Consider the following 19047-nt stretch of genomic DNA (forward strand, 5'->3'; position numbering starts at 1 on the left):
TCACTTTCACATGGAAATTTATAGTAATAAATTCATGTTTTTTAGAAAAGAATATCTAAAATCAATGATCTGAGCTTCAACATTAGGAAACTAGAAAAAGAAGGAAAATTAATGATAGAGTAAGCAAAAGAAAAGAAATGATAAAAAAATTAAAGAAATTAATGAACTCAAAAACAGGGAATCAATAGAGAAAATTAATGATCTAAAATTTGTTTTGGGGAAGATCAATAAAATTGATAGCCTCTAGCCACACTAATTAAGAGAAAAAAAGAAAGGATACAAATTGCTAATATCAGAAATGAAAGAGGGAACATCACTAAAGGTCCCGTGGATAATAAAATAGTACCATGAACAAATTTGCTACCATAGATGAAATGGACCGATCCTTGAAAGACACAATATGCTAAAATTCACACAAGAATAAATAGATAATAGATAAAATCTGAATAGGCCTATATCTACTAAAAAAATTGGATCAATAATTAATAAGCTTACAAAAAAGAGAGCACAGATCCAGATGAGTTCATTGTTGAGTTATACCAAACATTTAAGGATGAAATTATACTAATTCTCTATAATCACTTTCAGAGTATAGAGGCAAAGAAAATACTCCCTGACTTGTTCTATAAGGCTAGTCTTAGACTAATACCAAAACCAGACAAATACATTATTTTTTAAAAAAGAAATTATAGGCCAATTTCTCTCATGAGCATAGATACAAAAAATTCTTAACAAAATTTTAGCAAATCAAATCCAATGATGTATTTAAAAATTATACATGACAACCAAGTGGAATTTATCTCAGATGTGCAATCCTGGTTCAACATCTAAAATCAAGTAATGTAAGGCATCCCATCAACAGACTATGGATGAAAAAAATCACATGATCATACCAATAAATACAGTAAAAGCATTTGACAGAATCCAACACCCATTCGTGATAAAATTCTCAGTAAACTGGGAATAGAGGTGAACTTCCTCAAAATGTTAAAGAATATCTATGGAAAACACAGCTAATGTCATATTTAATGGTAAGAAACTAGAAGTTTTCCCATTAAGATCAGAAATGAGTCAAGGATATTGAGTTGTATGAGCTGTTTATATAGTTTGGATTATTAACCCTTTGTGAGTCATATAATTTGCAAATATCTTTCCCAGTCAGTAGGTTGCCTTTTGTTTTGTAGGTCAATTTGGTTTTATAGCCCATGAACTTTTTTCTATGATGTATTAAAATAAAAATAGTAAAAGTTCATTTTTATTATAATTTTTAAAGACAATAACTGTGATATATTCCTATATATTCCCCCTACTTAGCATAACACTGTACAAAATAATTTTAAACTGTTAAATCATTGAATCAACAAACAAGACACATGCTATTTGCCAGACACTTGGGTGTAAAAGTAGCAACATAGGTGAGTCTCTGCAGCAGTGTAGCATATTATCTACCGAAAGACATAAACATTAAATATCACACAAATAATTACTAATTATACTTGACATAAGTGCTATCACGTAAAGGTACAAAATGCCATGAGAGTGAGAAATACTTCCAAAGTTATTTGTGTTTGGGGGCCAAGGAGAAACTAGCTATATGAATGGAGATAAAATTCAGATGAGAAAAAGTTTAAGAAGAATTTCATGGAAAAAGTATGTTTTTAGTTTTAGCTAGTAGTGATGGTGTTTTGCAGAGTTATTTTACATATTTTGAAAAGCTGTTTCCTGCATAATATGATATAGCTATAAGTTTAAATAATTTATTAGAGACAGAGAAGTGTTAAGTACTTACAGAATCTCTTCTAAGAATAAAATCTGAAACATGGAAATAGATGTACTCAAAAGAGACTATTATTTACATAGTTATCTTAATGGAAAACAGATTAAAGGTTTAGTAATAGAAGAATGAGTGAACTATATCACAACCATTAAAAATTGTGGTTATGAAGAGTAATGAGCAAATATTAATACAAAGTACTTACATTATAGTTCTATATCAAAGAGATTAGAAACATATGCTCATAAATATGTTGAAAATATAAATAAGAAGGATTACTTAAGAAATATACCAAAAAATCAGTTACTGGTGGGTTCTGAGAGATTTCTTTTTCATTTTTTATTTTATAAATATTCTATAATGTGGCTTTAGTTTTTTTGAAATTTATAATACTTTTTGAAAAAGAAAAATGAATAGGCATACAAACAGGTTTGACTTCTACAGATACATCATAATTCTCTGATTTTTGTATTAATACCTAACTTATACAGCACTCTTAAGGCGATTTAATAAATAAAGAGACTTTAAAAAAAAGAAAGAACCACAAACATTACTGTTCAGTGCACACAGGATGGTACTAATAATTTACAAAGGCAAAACAGAGCATCTGCAACTCAGGGACTAAAACTGGTAATAATGTTGAAGGGAGTTCTTAATTTTCTTCTAGAAAATTATGTTTTCTAGAAGGCATCCTTAGGCCCTTCTTGTGTAAGGAAGACTGATCACCTTCATTAGCCTTGTAATGAAAGCAGAGATTTCTGGATGAAGGCATTTAATTATAATGTTTATCTAATCATTCCATAGCCATTTATATATATATATAGTTATGGTGGTTTAGAGCACATACTTTTCTTTGGGTAGTAAAGGATAGTAGGGGTTGTGTTTCGTCAAGAATATGTTTTAAGCTAAACAGTCCAACACAATGATGGTATTTTATGCTGGCGTTTTTTAAAAAATGTAGGAAAAGTGCCAATACTGCCCATTCTTTTGCCTTTGGATTATTGAACTTTCTAATCTATGAGCTGGTGGTAGAGCAATTGTAATAACCACAACCACAATGATGATATCTAACACCTAATTAGTATTTCCTTATGCCAGACCCTGTTCTAGATGCTTTTACCTATATTAACTCATTTTACCCTCATAATAACTCTATGAAGTAGATTGATATCACTATTCCAACTTTAAGAAAACTAAAACATAGAGAGATTAAGTAATTTGTCTAAGGTCATGCAGTTAAGTGCTTGGTTTTGAATGATATAGGAACTCTGGCTGAAGAATCCAAACTCTAGTGTCATAGACACCAGGCTCTCTTATGTACCTAAAGAATTTTTTTTTTCATTAATATTTCCATCTTAAGCACAGAGGCACTAAATTTTATTTTAGTACTTAATAATATGTACTTAACAGAAGGTCTCATTCTAAACTCATATTCTGTCTCCTCACATTGCTTTCTCTAGTTCTTTTTTGTTTTCTTTTTTGTAGGTTTGGATAAAAAATTATTTGGACTAAGTTCATCAATATAGGTGAAAAAAAAGAAAGTGGGATTTTTTTTTCTCTCATTTTATCTTATTTATTTAGAATATCTGCTTTTGACATTTTAAAAACATAAAATCTAAGCCAAAGCTCTCTTTAAGCCCTCAAGGGTTGGTACAGAGATCTTTATCAAATTTCCTATATAAATGTGAAGCCTCTGAGAAGTATCTGCAGAGATTTCAAATATTAGAGGTGTGGACTCAGGAAAGATCAATGATGATTTACTTGGTATCTGTGATGTATAAATCTTTTAGGTTAAAAAATATACCTTTTCTCCTTGGATTTGATTTCTGGAAGAGGAATGTTATTAAGCAGAGAAAGTCCTGCAAGGAGGCATAGGTGACTAACATTCACTTATAGAGCTGACTCCCTCCCAAAAATATCTCCCCTATGAGCTTGACATTTGTATCCCAAATTTCTTAATACTTTTGTTACCAAGTCCACATTCACTCTGCTCGCTGCACAATAGGCCACTGAATCCGAGAGAGGAGGTGTTGAGGCAAGGAAGAGACTTTAATTGGGGAGCCAGTAGACAGAGAAAATGGCAGGCTAGCACCTCAAAATAACCATCTTATTGGGACCTGGATGCCAGGTTCTTTTATAGATTAGAGGAAAAGAAGCGATGAGGAACTAAAGTCAAATAGCAGAATAGAGAGGGAGATGCAGTGGGGAAGTAAAGTAGAAGGGTCTTCAGTCTTACAAAATATCTCCAAAGGAATGGTGAGCCTTCAGCAAAGTGAAAGTAAAAGTCACTCAGTTGTGTCCGACTCTTTGCAACCCCATGGAATTCTCCAGGCCAGAGCACTGGAGTGGGTAGCCTTTCCCTTCTCCAGGGAATCTTCCCAACCCAGGATTGAACCCAGATTTCCTGCATTACAGGTGGATTCTTTACCAGTTGAGCCACAGGGAAAGCCCAGAAAAGGTGTGTTAATCTCTTCTATTCACAGGTGTGCAAGACAAACTATCTCTCCATGAACTGAACAAAGGCACTTTAGTTTACAGTCAAGCAGAGAGACAGGGTCCTCCAGGCACAGCCTTGAAGTATGATTATAATGATAAAAGCAAGTCAAAGAAACAGTTTTCAACAAGGAGTCAGAATTCACTTTCCCCCTGCAACACTTTCAGAAAGTCACTCTAGTAATGTAAATGCACTCCCAGGAATAGAGTAACACTTTAAGCCATTGTCCTCACTAACACAGTACCAGCACATTGAAAAACAAGAGACCATGGCCCAAAGAGAGTGGTGCACACAGCAAGCAAAGTGAATGAAGTGATACCAGCCTGGTGGCCAAATTTACATGAGGCTGTGAGGAAATAGGAATCTGGAAGTTGGACAAGGGAGGTGATAGTGGTGTAGCTGTCATGATATGAAGGCTGGGCTGCATGGTGTTTTGGGGGGAATAACTTAAAGGAGCTGCTGCTGTTCAGTCACTCAGTCATGTCCAACTCTTCTCGACTCTATGGCTACAGCCCACTAGGCTCCTCTGTCCATGGAATTCTCCAGGCAAGAATACAGGAGTTGGTTGCCATACCCTTCTCCAAGGGATCTTCCTGACCCATGGATCCAACCTGGGTTTCCTCCGTGCAGACGGATTCTTTACAGTCTGAGCTTCCAGGGAAGCCTATATATACATATACCTATGCAGATATTTAAAATAATTATTTTTATCTCTGTAGCAGTTTAAATACTTTCTGTGAGCCGAAGAATTGATGCTTTTGAACTGTGGTGTTGGAGAAGACTCTTGAGAGTCCTTTGGACTGCAAGGAGATCCAACCAGTCCATCCTAAAGGAGATCAGTCCTGGGTGTTCATTGGAAGGACTGATGTTGAAGCTGAAACTCCAATACTTCGGCCACCTCACGCGAAGAGTTGACTCATTGGAAAAGACCTTGATGCTGGGAAAGATTGAGGGCAGGAGGAGAAGGGGACGACAGAAGATGAGATGGTTGGATGGCATCACTGACTCAATGGACATGGGTTTGGGTGGACTCCAGGAGTTAGTGATGGACAGGGAGGCCTGGTGTGCTGCTGATGGGGTCACAAAGAGTTAGACATGACTGAGTGAGTGAACTGAACTGAATTGAACTGGTTCTAATAAGATGTCTTTAGGGAGCATACACCAGTTTCAAAACCAGGCACATGTTCATATGGCTCTGAGTTCGAGATCCCTGACCAAAGGATTGGACACCATCTGTCAGGAGGACCTTGATGTTTTTTAGCTGGCAGGTCGAGTGGCTTTCCAAGGTGCTTGCTGCTTCCTCACTCACACAAACTTAGTTAGCTGGGATTCCCCATTGGGAAGTGAAGGTAGGTAGAATTTTGTCCTTCCCCTCACTGCCTTCGGTATACTTTATTCTCAAAAACCATCCCCAGAGATTTAAAATCATCAAGAATATAAAAAATATCTCTTCTTCACAAGGTTGGAGGCCCCAGAACTGACCTTGAAAAGATTTATTTTTACCTTTATTAAAAAAATGAGAATTTAGGCAGAAAAATATAGTAGATACCTGTTGTTAACATTTTGGGGGGCAATATTTTTACATTAAGAGTGTAAGAATAAGATGGTTGATACATATTTGTTTTCTAATTATAATTTAGAACATAGTTATAAATACTATGGTTTATGGATTAAATATGTACCCTGTTATCTCCTAATCTACTCTGGAATAATAAAATATATATCATTAGGGACAATATTCATAGTTCTAGAATATTCCTAGCCATTTGGTTCCTTTACAGAATAAAATTAAACTAGAAATAAGACGATGTTAAGTAAAAAAGCTTCCTTTGCCCACCTCACCTTACATGGGCTCCATTTTGGGGGGTATATACCATAATGATTTAATGATATATATTATATTGTAAAATCATCATCACAGTAAATTTAATAATAACATCCATCACCACACATAGTGAATATTTTTTTTTGAGAAATTTTAATATCTGTCCCCTTAGCAACTTTCAAATATGCAATACAGCATTGTTAACAATATCCCCATGCTGTATATTACATTCCCAGAATTCATCTTCTAACTAGAAGTTTGTACCTTTTGATCACCTTCACTATTTCACCTTTATTTGTGATGAATATATGACTAGTTATAGAGTTCTGGGTTGCCAAGGGTTTTCTTTCAACCCATTAATTACCTTATTCCATTGATTTCAAGTTTAGGTCAGTTCTATTTTTAGTTTTTTGAGGAATCTCTATATTGTTTTCATAGTGACTGTACCAGTTCACATCCTTGTCAACAGAGCATGAGGATTCCCTTTCTCTTCATTCTCGCTGATGCTTATTATTTGTTGTGATTTTGAGAAGAGTCATTCTGACAGATGTGAGGTAGTATCTCACTGTGGTTTTTATTTGCTTTCCTCTGATGATTGGTGATATTGAGCATCTTTTCATGTGCCTATTAGTCATCACTATATCTTCTTTGGAAAAATGTCTCTTCATACTCTTTGCCCATTTTTTAGTTGGGTTGTTTATTTGACGTTGAGTTGTATGAGTTCTTTGTATATTTTGGATATTAACCCCTTATTGGATATATCATTTGTAAATGCCTATTTCCATTCAGTAAGCGGACTTTTCATTTGGGTGATAGCTCCTTTGCTGTGCACAATTGTTGTTTTTTGGGGTTTTTTTTGGTTTGATATGGTCCCATTTGTTTATTTGATAAGACCATTATCTAAGAGGCTGCCACCTATGTTTTCTTCTAGAATGTTTATTCTTTAAAGTTTTACATGTCTTTAATCCATTTTGAGTTTATTTTTTTACATAGTGTTAGAAAATAGTCCAGTTTGATTCTTTTGTATGTAGCTGTTTAGCCTTCTCAACACCAATACTGAAGAGGCTACCTGTTCTATTGTATATTCTTGCCTTTTTCATCATAGATTAATGCCCATATGAGTTCATTTTTGGGCTCTCCACTTTATTCTATTGAACTATGTTTCTGTTTTTGATACCATTTTGATTACTGTACCATTGTAGTATAGTTTGAAATCAGAAGGTGTGAACCTCCAATTTTGTTCTTTCTTAAAACTGTTTTAGCTGTTCAGGGTCTTTTTGTTTTCATACAAATTTTAGAATTATTTTTTCTAGTTCTGTGAAAAATGGCATTGGTATTTTGATAGAGATTGCATTAAATCTGTAGATTACCTTAGGTAGTTTAATCATTTTAACAATATTAATTCATCCAGTCCCTGAACATGGTATGTATTTTCATCTTTTTTTGTATTGAGTTTGGTTTCTTTATTCAGTGTCTTAATAGTTTTTTTCTGAATGCGGGTCTTTTACCTCCTTAGTTAGATTTATTCCCAGGTATTTTCTTTTTTCTGATGTAATTGTAAATGGGATTATTTTTTTAAATTTCTCTTTCTGATGGTTCTCATTGTTAGTATACAGAAATGTAAGAGATTTCTGTACATTAATTTTATATCCTGCAATTTGATCAATTCATTGATTAGTTCTAGTTTGTGTGTGTGTGTATGTGTGTGTGTGTGGTGTCTGTAGAGTTTTCTATGTATAATATCATGTCATCTGCAAACAGTGACAGTTTAATTACTACCTTTCCAGTTTGGATTCCTTTTATTTCATTTTCTGTCTGGTTGCTGTGGCTAAGACTTCTGATACTACCTTGAATGTAGGTGGCAAGAGTGGGCATTCTTGTCTTATTCCTGATCTTGGAAGAAATGCTTTCAATTTTTTTGCCATTAAGTATGACATTAGCTGTGGGCTTGTCACATGGTCTTTATTTTGCTGGGATGTGTTGCCTATGGGTTCCATCTTTAAAAGAGTACAGACCAAAAATCCTATGCCCTACTAGAGCCTTTCCATGGTACTAGACTGCTGGTGAGATTTAGTTTCTTATTTTTAAATGGGGACAAAAGTACCTGTCCTAGCAGTTGTAAGAATGATTTACAAATTTAATTCAATTATACCAAAGTACTTTATAACTCATGACATAAACTTATAAAATGATAGCTACTTTGTATTAAGCATCTGCTAAATTCTTAGGAATAGTACTGAAAGTTTTACTTGTGTTATGGTACTTCTTTTAAGGCTCAACATGATCCTGCACAATTGTTAAAATACACTTGATATATAATAGTTAATAAAAGCTCAAAGATGTGTGATTTTCAGAGGTCAAATAGACCTAAAGGACAGAGTCAAGATTTAGTTCAATATTACTTTTCTTTGTACTCAGAACTAAGGCAACAGGATTATTTAATATTTTATGGTAGGTAGCATTAAGAAGGTGACAAAAGTCACTGAATAATCTGCTCCTTCAGCAAAGCTAGCAAAGAAAACACCCAGATAAAGTTGTGCTTATATTTTAGAGCAGATCACCTGAAAACCCCTGGGCTTCACACGTTTTTAAAATAGTTTTTGTGTATTTGACTACACAGTAAGAAGGGAAAAGAATAGATGTTTTAGATGCAAAAGGAATATAGCATGCCATCCCTGCCAGATTCAAGCTTATAGTTTTCATTAGTTTTATTTTGCTCATTTTATCAAATCACAAGTGATGAAACAGGAGAAACATAAGGACTTCATTGCTTTTGGCTAACAGATGGGAAACAACAGAAAATTCTTTCCATAAATGCAGAAAAATAATTTTCTTCATAATAGCTAACATGCCTTCTTTAGGCATTAAGATACGTTTCTGTTTATAATCTTAAGACAGCTATATTTTTACTCTTTATAAAAATGAAGCCTCCCAGGAAAAATAGGGTATTTCAGTGTCCTAATCTTTATTTTTTTAAATTAATTTTTATTGGTGTATGGTTGATTTACAATGTTGTGTTAATTTCTGCTGTATAGCAAAGTGAATCAATTATACAAATGCATATATCCATTCTTTTCTGGATTCTTTTCCAATGTAGATCATTACAGAGTATTGAGTAGAGTTCCCAGGGCTACACCATAGTCCTTACTAAGTTATCTGTTTTATGTATAGCAGTGGGTATGTCAATCCTAACCTCCTAATTTATCCCTCTTCTCTTCCCCTTTGGTAACCATAAGTTTCTTTTCTACATCTGTGACTCTATTTCTGTTTTGTAAATAAGTTCATTAACATTTTTTTAAGATTCCACATATAAGTGAAATCATGATATTTGTCTTTCTCTGTGTGATTTACTTTACTCAGTATAACAATCTCTCGGTCTATCCATGTTGCTGCAGATGGCATCATTTCATTCTTTTTAAGGATTGAGTAATATTCCATTGAATGTATGTATCACATCTTGATCCGTTCCTCTGTTTATGAAATGCTTCCATGTCCGGGCTATATTTTCTCCAGATACATGCCCAGGAGTGGAATTACTGGATCATATTTAGTACTCTAATCTTTAAATTTGGTTAGAAATGGTTGGATTGCTTCACTGATTCAATGGACATGAATTTGAGCAAACTCCAGGAGATAGTGGAGGACAGAGGAGCAAGGTATGCTACAGTCCATGGAGTTGCAAAGAGGAGGACATGACTTAGTGACTGAACAACAACAATCTTTAAATTCCATCATTGAAAATGTAGGTGTGCAGCCCAGTTTCTAATCTCTTAGAACATTTTGCACAGTAGGTTTTAATCATTGGAGTGAATAATTGCCTAGGAAAGCAGTACAGCTTCATGCAATATGGCTTGGTAGTCAACATTCTCATTTTCCAATAAAAGGGAAATTTCATGAACAGAAACAGAAATTTCATTGTACTCCTTGAAATCTCAGCTGTGAAGAGAATTTTTCTGAGCAGCTTCTTGAGAAAGTATATCTTAATAGGTTTATCATGAATATGGGGTCTTCATTCCTTATAATATCACTGACAGACACAATCATGTTAGCCACCGTTTTTGTATAGTTATGGAGAGTATCATGATCTGTTTTACCATTAACCTGTCTGCCAAAAGACAGGAACTGTGTTCTCAACCAACAGACTTTGGTATCATATCTTCAGTAAACTTCTACCCTCAAAATCCAGATTCAACTGTCTTATCCAAGACCATGTCTATCTGATTAGCCCATGGTACCGAATACTCAACTGTAGTTCCTTGTTTGATGGCAAGTCCAACCTTTATCTCATTGCCCCAAATGTCTTCAATGAAAGCCCCTGGGTTCTTGTATATATGGATTGACTCCTATTATAGCCATTGGCTTTACCTACTCTTCCAGCCTAGAAACCATCCTGTGCATGTCAAAGAAAGGATCCTGTCCTCGCCGCTTTTGGAGACGCTACCATAGGGTGGCCAAAAGTACTGTGAACAAAATACCCATCTGTTGTATCCAGGTGCAGATAATCAGCCTCAGAGGCCAGCATTTAGAGATTTTCAGCCCCTGAATTGACCAGGTTGCTACTGAAGATGGATGGGTCAATCTCATAGCTAGGTATCATGATCCTGGTTCCCAGGAGCCAACTTACATGAGTCTTCCAGTAAGATGAAGGCTTTATCCTGATTTCTTCTTCTTTTAAAATGTACTAATTAATACTTTAATCTTTGAACAACGACCAGTAAATACTTTCATTTTTGAACAAGGACTAAATTTTCATTTGAAGTAATGATTAATTTTCCCCAGTGTAAAGGGCATGAGTTATAGCTTTAAAGAATTTATTTTACTAACAATTAGGTCCTAAATATATTTGCCTATTATTCAAATGAGTCAGAACTAATAGTTTGCTTGGCTTTTGTTGCTTTAGTGGGGTAAGTTAACAGAAGAGTTGACTAATTTAGTGATTTTTGTAAAATATGCACATAAATAACCTGAAATATCCATGGATGAGCTGTTTGTTAGTGTCTTGCTGTTGTTGTTCAATCGCTAAGTCATGTCCAATGCTTTGCGACCCCATGAACTACAACACGCCAAGCTTCCCTGTCCTCTGATTTAGTGATATAAATGGGATCAAATGGCTAGCTAATGTTTTTGTTCCCAACTTTCTTTCAAATAAAATTCTGTGTTATATATATATATGCATGTATATTTATGTTAGATGTATGTTTAATGCATACAGTTACTATAATGCTAGTTCTTTCTTACTGTATTCTCCTGTAAGACATTTGGCATATTTTCTTTATTTTGCACTTTAGTTTTCTTTTGTCATCAATAAATTTATCAAGTTTTCTGAATATAAAAGTATTTTCCCAGATTTTTCCCATAAAGTTCCTGTAGTATTAGGCCATTTTTTTTTTTTTTTTTTTTTTTTTTTTTTGAGGCAAAGTAACAAAGATTCATTTGGAGGAATTTCCAATCATAGAAGTACATTACCACTTACTAGTGAACTGCCTTAAAGACAGATGTTGGCAAGTTCATATATGTATGAGCAGGACAGCAGCAAGACATTTGTATACCTGCAAGTCTTGCTTTTTCACCTAATCTAATCCTAGCACAACTATAAAATTGGAGCAAGAGATTTAAGACAAGACATTTGTAGACACCATGGATAATTTCTGGAAGCTACCATAAGTGTAATCTCTAAGCCTCCATTTAGAGGAGGATTCACGATCAGTGTGGAAAATTTTTTTTTCTTTTACTATTTTTTTTTTTTTAGGGCTTCCCTGATGGCTCAGCAGGTAAATAATCTGCCTGCAATGCAAGAGATATAAGAGACGTGGGTTTGATCCCTGGGTTGGGAAGATCCCCTGGAGAAGGAAATGGCAACCCACTCCAGTATTCTCGCCTGAAAAATCCCATGGACAGAGGAGCCTGGTGGGCTACATTCCAATGGGACAAAGAGTCAAACACAACTAAACACACATTTTTTAAAAAAAAAAATGTAGTCATATTACTTCACACTATGGACATGCTACTTGGAGCTCTATTGTTAATTTTTTTGTTCCCAGGCCAGTGTCTGGGTATCTTCATTAAGAGTAGAAAGGTTTTTCATATTAGAATTTGTCCTTGGCTCTCAACCTGGGACCCAGAAATCATGTCTTGGGTAACATGGGTTAGGCATCTGTAGTAGCTCACCTGATCTGAGTCCTAATCTTCACTTGGTGAATGCCAGATGAAGGACCTTTCCTACCACAGTTCCCTGCTATGTCCACTGACTCTTCTTGTAAGACCTCTCAGTGACCTGAGTACTTCCCTTTAATGTCATTTCTTGAGAGCTTGAGCTACAATTAATCTATGTATGCCTAGATCTGATCTTTTCAACGAATGATTTTAAGTACTGTAAATGAGGGCTGCATAACCAACATACATTACAAAAACCACAGTAACAATGGGATAAACAAATCTTTCACAAAATCCTTCAAAGGCTTCCTACAGTTCTCATTTTAGCATTCAGAGAACTTACTAGGACCTTCAATGCTCAGTTCATACAGTCTGGGCCTTGCTTATGCCACAGTCCCACCCCTCATCTCTTCCTGACTACCCTTCTGTTTCAGCTATGCTAACCTCCCTGTGCATGTCTGCTCCTGACTCAGCCTTTCTACCTGCTTTTTGCTGTCTCTAGTCCACCACCCCCGATCCCCCACCCCCACCACTGTGTCCACACCATTTCTTACTAAATTTTGTTAATCTTTTAGACCTCAACTTAAACCTTGTTTTCTTAAAGTTTTCTTTGAGTATCCAGACTCAAAGTGTGGCTCTCCTTTTATTTACTTTTTTAGCAACCTAGACCTCTTCATAGTACATTTCGCAAATGTCTTTATATAATTATAATTGACTGTGTTGTATTTCTCTTCTGCATTAAAAAAAAAAAAAACACTAGGATCATGTCTCTTATTTAATACTACACTTAGCATGGTGTCTTAGCATGGGCTTCCCTGTGGCTCAGCTGGTAAAGAATCCACCTGCAATGTGGGAGACCTGGGTTCAATCCCTGAATTGGGAAGATCCCCTGGAGAAGGGACCAGCTACCCACTCCAGTATTCTGGCCTGGAGAATTCCTTGGACTATGTAGCCCATAGGGCCGCAAAGAGTTGGACACAACTGAGCAACTTTCACTTAGCATGGTGTCTTGCATGATACTCATTACCTTTTTATTGAATTAATTAAGCATTGTGAAAAATTCCTCATGACTGCACTTTCTATGAATCCTTTTTTTCTGTTATCACACATATAGAACAAAACATACTGTAACCTCAGTTCCCCTGAAAGCATAGCCTAAGTCAGAGGCTTCCTTGAAGGTTAATTGATCTTAAGGAGCAGGGGTGAAGAACATTAAAAGTGTGATTGCTGTGGACTGAATTATGTCCCTTCAGAATTCATATTTTGAAGCCCTAACTCCCAGTGACTGTGTTTGGAGACAGTGTCTCAGAAAATAATCAAGATTAAATAAGGTAATAAGAGTGGGGCCCAAATCTGATCAGTTGTATGCTTGTAAGGAGGGGGGAAGTGCTCTTATCTTTCTCTGCCATGTAAGGACACAGGGAGAAAATGGTCTTCTGCAAGCCAGAAGAGTGTCTTCAGAACTCAACCATGCTGGCACCCTGGTCTTGGACTTGCAGCCTCTAGGTCTGTGAGAAAATATATTTATATTGTTTAAACCACTCAGTCTATGGCATTTTATTATGGCAGCCTGAGTAGGCTAATACAGTAATATTGGGAAAGAGATAAAGCTGGTAAGAAATTGTGTTACTGCATTGGTTAAAAGTATAGGTGAGTGATGCTTGATTTGAAGGCTTATGAAATTCAGCTCACAATTGTTTTCCCTGGGGATGAAAAGGGGAAGCATATATCTATCAGCCTTTGTAGCCCATTGGTTAAGGATGGCAGAAGTGTAAGAGTAGGAAGTAAGATATGTGATGCAACCTGAAGAAAGGCATCAAAGCATTGCACTTGAAAGTGAGCTGTTGAAATCCATAAAGAATTGGTCACTGCAGCACAGGCTGGAAGAAGAGGTGTAGCTGATAGGATTTGAAGTGGTATACAAATTATCTCATACACAGACCACCACAAAACTGTCCTGTATTCAATATCCGCAAGTAATTTATGTTTTTAGTATTTCTACAATGCTTATTCTACACAGAAAAATAAGTGAGGCAGCTTTTATAAACTAAAATTCATAAAAAGTTTGATTGCAAGTAAATGCTAACTCTGACATTATTGTAGAGATTCTTACATAAAATCTCAAAACATAATTTTTCAAGGTGTCAAAAGAAATGTTAATGAAAATTTAAGCATTGTTTATCTCAGAATCTTAACAAATGGATACGTTACTCACCAGAAAGCAAATTTAACATGTTTCTTTATCATATAATCAGTAAGCTTTGAATTACAGTGAAAATGGCATTGAGAAATAACCTGTTTTAAAAGCCAACAGGGACAGATACTGCTGAAGATAATAACTTTAAAATTAGTTGATGTTCAAAATAATTATAAGTTGAAAACAATCCAAATAACTTGAGAATATAATTCTGATCAATCTGAGTATAATGTAAGAGAAATACTAGAATGGTTTCCCCATGTTTGCAAAACTTTTGAATATTTTAAAGAGAGAAAGCCTTTGACTGTGTGGATCACAACAAACTGTGGAAAATTCTGAAAGAGATGGGAATACCAGACCACCTGACCTGCCTCTTCAGAAACCTATATGCAGGTCAGGAAGCAACAGTTAGAACTGGACATGGAACAACAGACTGGTTCCAAATAGGAAAAGGAGTACGTCAAGGCTGTATATTGTCACCCTGCTTATTTAACTTATATGCAGAGTACATCATGAGAAACGCTGGACTGGAAGAAGCACAAGCTGGAATCAAGATTTCTGGGAGAAATATCAATAATCTCAGATATGCAGATGACACCACCCTTATGGCAGAAAGTGAAGAGGAACTAGAAAGCCTCTTGATGAAAGTGAAAGTGGAGAGGGAAAAAGTTGGCTTAAAGCTCAACATTCAGAAAACTAAGATCATGGCATCTGGTCCCATCACTTCATGGAAATAGATGGGGAAGCAATGGAAACAGTGTCAGACTTTATTTTGGGGGGCTCAAAAATCACTGCAGATGGTGACTGCAGCCATGAAGTTAAAAGACGCTTACTCCTTGGAAGGAAAGTTATGACCAATCTAGATAGCATATTCAAAAGCAGAGACATTACTTTGCCAACAAAGGTCCATCTAGTCAAGGCTATGGTTTTTCCAGTAGTCATGTATGGATGTGAGAGTTGGACTGTGAAGAAAGCTGAGCGCTGAAGAATTGATGCTTTTGAACTGTGGTGTTGGAAAAGACTCTTGAGAGTCCCTTGGACTTCAAGGAGATCCAATAAGTCCATCATAAAGGAGATCAGTCCGGGGTGTTCATTGGAAGGACTGATGCTGAAGCTGAAACTCCAGTATTTTGGCCACCTCATGCGAAGAGCTGACTCATTGGAAAAGATTCTGATGCTGGGAGGGATTGGGGGCAAGAGGAGAAGGGGACGACAGAGGATGAAATGGCTGGATGGCATCACCGACTCGATGGATGAGAGTTTGAGTGAACTCCAGGAGTTGGTGATGGACAGGGAGGCTTGGCGTACTGCAGTTCATGGGGTCGCAAAGAGTTGGACACAACTGAGCGAGTGAATTGAACTGAACTGAAAAAAGATAAAACTAAATACAAGAGGGACCTCAAGATAATTTTTACACATTGAAATAAGAAAGTAAATTTAGAGCTTCCACAAGGGGAAACATATTTTTTCAGATACATTTTATTGTTATCAAAATAATCCATATATACCCTGAAAAATACAAATAGTAAAGAAAGATTATAATCAAAGCACCAGCTCACTGAAAGACAACACTTTTAATCTAGATTTGTGTTTATTTTGGTGTTACCTAATTTCTCTAAATAATATGCTTATATTACTATTTCTTTGTTTACCAATATTAAATGTGACTCATTTACTTTTGCTGTTATGCGTATGGATTTAATTCCTTTTCTGTTCCCACACCCAGCCTTTCTTGTTGCACTGTCTCTCCTTCCAAAATAATTCTATCATATCTTAAGTTCCATTATTCCCATAACCTTGGTTAACTATAAATAAACAAGTAACCACAAGTAACATACTTCTATTTCTGTCTCCACAGGTTGTAGATAATTCTCTTTACTTTCTACTTTGTATTGACTTAAATAGACTGCAAGTTATTTCTCTAGAAAAAAATGGGTTTATTCAGGATCAGCAAAGAATTTCAATTTGGGATCTGAAACCATGGCAAGCCATGTACAGGACCCGTGAAAAAACGGAGAGAACTCTTTTATAGAGTGGAAAGGAAATTGGGAAAGCCATAGTAACCCAATAGTCCATGGCTTTCCATTGGCCAAGTTCTGAAGTCTCTCATTGGATGAATTCTTGCCTGGAAAAAAAACAAACCTTTTCTTCTCTCTGTTGGGCTCTGCTGTTGTGATAGGACATGAGAGCTTCACTTTCTGGTCTCCTGACCCTATTTTGTTGAGGTTTCTGTTTATTGGTTTTTTACATTTTCTCCTTTTGATCAGTATCTTCCTCTGAAAATACTGCTGGTCAAGAGTCAGGTTTTCTGCACTGTTTGATATAAGTCACAGCAAGATCCTCTATGACCTACCATCAAGAGTAATGGAAATAAAAGCAAAAATAAACAAGTGGGATCTAATTAAACTTAACTAACAGAAAAAAATCAAGAGAAAATTGAAGATTTACTGAGCATGGCCCCGCCCATCAGAACAAGACCCAGTCTCCCCCAAGTTAGTCTCTTCCATCAGGAAGCTTCCATAGACTTCTTATCCTTCTCCATCAGAGGGCAGATGGACTGAAAACCACAATCACAGAAAACTAACTGTTCTGATCACATGGACCACAGCTTTGTCTAACTCAATGAAATTATGAGCCATGCCATGTAGGGCTACCCAAGATGGATGGATCATGGTGGAGAGTTCTAACAAAATGTGGTTCAATGGAGAAGGGAATGGCAAACCACTTCAGTATTCTTGCCTTGAGAACCCCACGAACAGTACGAAAAGGCAAAAAGATAAGACACTGAAAGATGAACTCCCCAGGTGCCCAATATGCTACTGGAGAACAGTGGAGAAATAACTCCAGAAAGAATGAAGAGACAGAGCCAAAGCAAAAACAACCCCAGTTTTGGATGTGACTGGTGATAGAAGCAAAGACCAATGCTGTAAAGAACAATATTGCATAGGAACCTGGGATGTTAGGTCCATGAATCAAGACAAACTGGAAGTGGTCAAACAGGAGATGGCAAGAGTGAACATCAACATTTTAGGAATCAGCAAACTAAAATGGACTGGAATGGGTGAATTTAACTCAGATGACCATTATATCTACTACTGTGGGCAAGAATCCCTTAGAAGAAATGGAGTAACCATCATAGTCAACAAAAGAGTCTAAAATGCAGTATTTGGATGCAATCTCAAAAATGACAGGATGATCTCTATTCATTTCAAAGGCAAACCATTCAGTATCACGGTAATCCAAGCCTATGCCCCAACCAGTAACACTAAAGAAGCTGAAGTTGAACGGTTCTATGAAGACCTACAAGACCTTTTAGAACTAACACCCAAAAAAGATGTCCTTTTCATTATAGGGGACTGGAATGCCAAAGTAGGAAGTCAAGAAACACCTGGAGTAACAGGCAAATTTGGCCTTGGAATATGGAATGAAGAAGGGGAAAAGCTAATAGAGTTTGCCAAGAGAATGCACTGGTCATACCAAACACCATCTTCCAACAGCACAAGAAAAGACTCTACACATGAACATCACCAGATGGTCAATACCAAAGTCAGATTGATTATATTCTTTGCAGCCAAAGATGGAGAAGCTCTATACAGTCAGCAAAAACAAAACTGGGAGCTGCTGTGGCTCAGATCATGAACTCCTTATTGTGAAATGCAGACTTAAACTGAAGAAAGTAGGGGAAACCACTAGACCATTCAGGTATGACCTAAATCAAATCCCTTATGATTGTACAGGGGAAGTGACAAATAGATTCAAGGGATTAGATCTGTTAGACAGAGTGCCTAAAGAACTATGGATGGAGGTTCGTGAGATTATACAGGAGACAGGGATCAAGACCATCCCTAAGAAAAAGAAATGCAAAAACGCAAAATGGCTGTCTGAGGAGGCCTTACAAATAGCTGAGAAAGAGAAGTGAAAAGCAAAGGAGAAAAGGAAAGATATACCCATTTGAATGCAGAGTTCCAAAGAATAGCAAGGAGAGATCAGAAAGCCTTCCTCAGTGATCAGTACAAAGAATAGAGGAAAGCAATAGAATGGGAAACATTAAAGGTCTCTTCAAGAAAATTAGAGATAGCAAGGGAACATTTCATGCAGAGATGGGCTCGATAAAGGACAGAAAAGTTATGGACCTAACAGAAGCAGAAGATATTAAGAAAAGGTGGCAAGAATACACAGAAGAACTATACAAAATAGATCTTCACGGCGCAGATAATCATGATGGTATGATCACTGACCTAGAGTCAGACATTCTGGAATGTGAAGTCAGGTGGGCCTTAGGAAGCATCACTATGAACAAAGCCAGTGGAGGTGATGGAATTTCAATAGTTGAGCTGTTTCAAGTCCTAAAAGATGATGTTGTGAAAGTGCTGCACTCAATATGGCAGCAAATTTGGAAAACTCAGCAGTGGCCACAGCACTGGAAAAGGCCAGTTTTCATTCCAATCCCCAAGAAAGGCAATGGCTAAGAATCCTCAAACTACCAAACAATTACACTCATCTCACACGCTAGCAAAGTAATGCTCAAAATTCCCCAAGCCAGGCTTCAACAGTACATGAACCATGAACTTCCAGATTTTCAAGCTGGATTTTAAAAAGGCAGA

General features: G+C 36.3%; 1 protein-coding gene and 1 pseudogene across 3 annotated transcripts in view; one reads left to right on the top strand and one right to left on the bottom strand.

Moving 5' to 3' along the window:
- Positions 1 to 19047, top strand: part of SLC4A10 (solute carrier family 4 member 10) — a 247679-nt gene that overhangs the window by 157610 nt on the left and 71022 nt on the right. The gene's annotated exons all lie outside the window — the stretch shown is intronic.
- On the bottom strand, positions 10006 to 10690 carry LOC102267515 (ribulose-phosphate 3-epimerase pseudogene; annotated as a pseudogene).

Source organism: Bos mutus, chromosome 2 (assembly GCF_027580195.1).
Source record: "Bos mutus isolate GX-2022 chromosome 2, NWIPB_WYAK_1.1, whole genome shotgun sequence".
Lineage (NCBI taxonomy): Eukaryota > Metazoa > Chordata > Mammalia > Artiodactyla > Bovidae > Bos > Bos mutus.